Source organism: Tupaia chinensis, unplaced genomic scaffold (genome assembly GCF_000334495.1).
Source record: "Tupaia chinensis unplaced genomic scaffold, TupChi_1.0 Scaffold000270_1, whole genome shotgun sequence".
Taxonomy (NCBI): Eukaryota; Metazoa; Chordata; class Mammalia; order Scandentia; family Tupaiidae; genus Tupaia; species Tupaia belangeri.
The window spans coordinates 3,004,014-3,008,056 of record NW_006159750.1 but is presented as its reverse complement, the minus strand read 5'-3'; positions in this window follow the sequence as shown (position 1 = coordinate 3,008,056).

The following is a 4,043-nucleotide window of genomic DNA, read 5'->3' as shown; positions in this document are numbered from 1 at the left end:
ATATACATTAAATATGTGCAGCTATTTATGTGTCAATCATATCTCAATTTTTACTTTTTTTTTTTTTTTTTGTAACTGGCAGAAAGTGTGTGTCTTCACCAGAGACAGATAGACAGACAGGGGGTGAGGGAAGGGTCTTCGTATTGTTATTGAAATAACTTTTGAGAGAAAAGGAATTTACAAAACAGGAAATAAGTTTTCTAAACATTTAGAAACATAGTAAAATATTTCAGTACGTGTTCAACTGGTTTTATATTTGAAATATCACATCTAGCACCCGAGTCATGCTGTACACTGACTGAGGCAGCTTTGGCAAATGTTATTTCAACAGCACATTCGTTCTTCTAAGAGTTAAGGGTCTGTCAGCATTTCCATTATAAACTCCAATTTTCAGGGGTTTATAACTTGGCTATTTTAAAATCACATCAGGCTGAAACTTGCAAGTAATAAAACATTTTAAAAAATAGATTTAATGCATTTTTGTCAAGCTTTAGTTAAAATATTGCCTAATTTTTCTGAGATACAGTGACTTTTAGTTAATAGACCATGAGACAAATGTTTAATTAAAAACATTTTATTTTAAAGTTTCTGGAAATAATAGTACACTTCAATATTATCACATTTGATATGTATAGATTAGATATGATGGACCACAAACATCATACTGAAGCAATTTTAACACATGATCCCAGAACTTGGCATATACATTGCAGTTTGGGATGAATTTCTTCCCAATAAAACTTGCTGTAAATTGGCTAAGGCTTCTCTGAGAAACAATAACATGTTCAATTTTGTTTTATAAATAGCTATTTTATTATTTTGCCTGGCAAAAGTTAGTCTCAAAGTTATTGTTCAATTAAAAAAGATAACCATATTTAGCTTGGGATACAACATTTTGATTTCCTTTTTTTTCTGAGATACAGTGACTTTTAGTTAATAGACCATGAGACAAATGTTTAATTAAAAACATTTTATTTTAAAGTTTCTGGAAATAATAGTACACTTCAATATTATCACATTTGATATGTATAGATTAGATATGATGGACCACAAACATCATACTGAAGCAATTTTAACACATGATCCCAGAACTTGGCATATACATTGCAGTTTGGGATGAATTTCTTCCCAATAAAACTTGCTGTAAATTGGCTAAGGCTTCTCTGAGAAACAATAACATGTTCAATTTTGTTTTATAAATAGATATTTTATTATTTTGCCTGGCAAAAGTTAGTCTCAAAGTTATTGTTCAATTAAAAAGATAACCATATTTAGCTTGGGATACAACATTTTGATTTCCTTTAGTAATAGAATTTATTAATGCATGGATGCCAAGTTCACCTAGGGCCTTTTGTAAAATCAGTTAAGCCAGAAAATCTTCCTCACAGTACAAAAACAGTCTTCCCTCATGATGAACAAGAAGAAACAGACTATATTACAGTATAAAAACAATCCAATTTACTCTATGATAGAAAAAAATGAGGACTACAAAGATGAACAAGAAATGTTCCCTGTCCTCAAAGGGAAAAAATAAACAAACAAAACAAACCCACAAACCAAAGTAGACACAGGCAAAGCCCACAAAGAGTAGAGCAGTTAAAGACAATGTGAGATGGTGAAGGCATTTTTCTCAATAGAAAGATGAGGAAATAGTATGGGAAGTGGCATTTCAACAGGATATTAAGGTTGAACAGGGGAAGAGAAGGGGAGCAGATGGGCATTCTAGACAGGCAGGGGATGGCAGCATGAGCAAAGAATAGAAAGCTGCAAGACATTTTACTAGATATCACTATGTTTTCAGGAATTGAGTCACGTTTGTCCAAGAGATGTTGCTTCTGGGTCTGTTCAAGCATTTATAAAAAATGTGTACATGCCACTGTGTATGTGAATGTGTGTGTGTTTTTGTGCATATTTGACTAATAGGGTAAACTTGTTGAATACAAAAGGGATTGTACTGAGTAGATTCCTTGATGACCTAATTAAGTCTTAGGATGGAATTTTCATATTGGGGGGATTTTTCTCATAGACTCTTCTTTGTAGTGACAAAAATATTCCAATCTAATATACAAAGAATTGATGCATCAAAGTTTTTTTTTTATATGTACTATATTTCTTAGGTTTAATTACTTATTTCTTCCATAGAGAGAGAGAGAGACAGAGAAAGAGGCATTCCTAACAGGGGCTTCTTGTTGCTTACCCAGTGTTTTCTACACATTTTCTTGAATGTAGTTTTTCTCTTTTTCCCACTTTACCTGTCACAAACTTACACTTTCTCATATTTCTGAAATGCTAAATATTTTGTGAAGAACACGGATCCAACTAATGTTAAAAGTGAATCTAGTATTATTTGTTAAATGGATTTTGTTTTAAATTGAAAATAAATTTTGAGAAATTTTGCTATAGGATGTGTGCACTCACCAGAGAGAAAGAGACAGAGAGTTAGAAAGTGAGAAATCTCCCTCCCCACCAGGGGGATGGACATATCACAATCCCTTCTCCTCCATTCTCTTCTAAGATCTTGGGCACACATACACATGTGCCCGCCATGATTTCCAAGCCACTGGGTCAGGTGCATAAATCCTGATCACCCAGGTGGGAATCCAGTGATATAACCACTATGCCATCTGCTGGTCCCAACCCAAAATGTTTTTTTTTTTTGGAGAGGTTTTTGCTATAGGGCTCGTGCGCTCACCAGACAGACAGAGAGAGACAAAGAGACAGAAACCGAGAAATCAACCCCCAGGGGGAATGGCCATGCCGCAATCTCTTCTCCTCCATTCTCCTCTTGGGATCTTGGGCACGCACACGTGCCCGGCGTGAGTTTTAAGCCACCAGGTCCGGGACGTGAACCGTGGTCGACTACATGGGAGTCCAGCGACATAGCCATTACGCTAACTGCTGGTCCCAACCCAAAACTTTTTAAATGCGATACGCTGCAAAAGAAAATTCCACACCTGACTTCATATGTTAGTTTTTTGCCAAAATACAGGTTTATAACCTATGGTTTCTTCAGTATCCCCAGGAGGAAATTTCTAATTTTCTGAGCCTCCTTCAGTTTTAATATATCCTTTGTGCACACCCAGATTCCCCCATGCAGGGGTACTCACAAAATGGTAACCAATCATCTGAATTAAAATCCAAAACATTTATGTTGGGTAAGGGATACTCAACCCATAATACAAGTGAAAGATATCCTGGGAGTATTTCCCTAACACTGGATTCAGAGGAAGCTTTTTATTTAAAAACATCTTTTAAAAATTTGCTATAAAGTGCATGTGCTTGCCTGAGAGTGAGAGAGAGAGAGAGAGAGAGAGAGGAAAAGTGAAAGCAACCCCGGGGGTGGCGAGGGGGTTGGTCACACTGCAATCCCTTCTCCTCTAGGATCCTCTTGAAATTTGGGGGCACGGACATAGATATACCCAGAGTGATTTTCAACCTGCAAGGTCTGGGATTTGAACCACATAGCCATAAGGAATCTAGCAGCCTTAACCACCAGGCCACCAACTGGCCCTCTTTCTTTTTCCTTTTTTTAATTTAAAGTTTGTTGTTTTATTCCATGAGTGAGAGAGACAGAAAGATAGAGACATAAACATAGCACCACCACCTAAGTCCCAATGCCAAGTGGCATACTCAGAGAGGCCTTCTGACTTGAGCTGGTAATCACCCTATTTGGGTCTGTCTCACAGAGACATTGAAATTTCCTGTTGCACCACCATTTAGTCCCTTTTTTGACATCTTCTTATAAGAAAAGAAAATTCAAAGAATAACAAAGATGAATAGATTTGGATTAATAAAAAGAAAAGTTCCAAGTGACCAAGAATCAATAAAGTAAAAGAAAAGTAAACTATTATACCATATATGATAGATTACTCCTAATAAAGAGCCCTCCCATAGCTATAAAAACTAAAAGAAAAATGAATAAAACAAGCCATCAATTCACAGAAAAGGAAATGAAGGTGATCCATGAGTAAAAGGAAAGATATTCCACTAGAAGTTAGGGTAACCAAAATTAAACCTCTAAGCTAGCATCTTTCAATTCATAA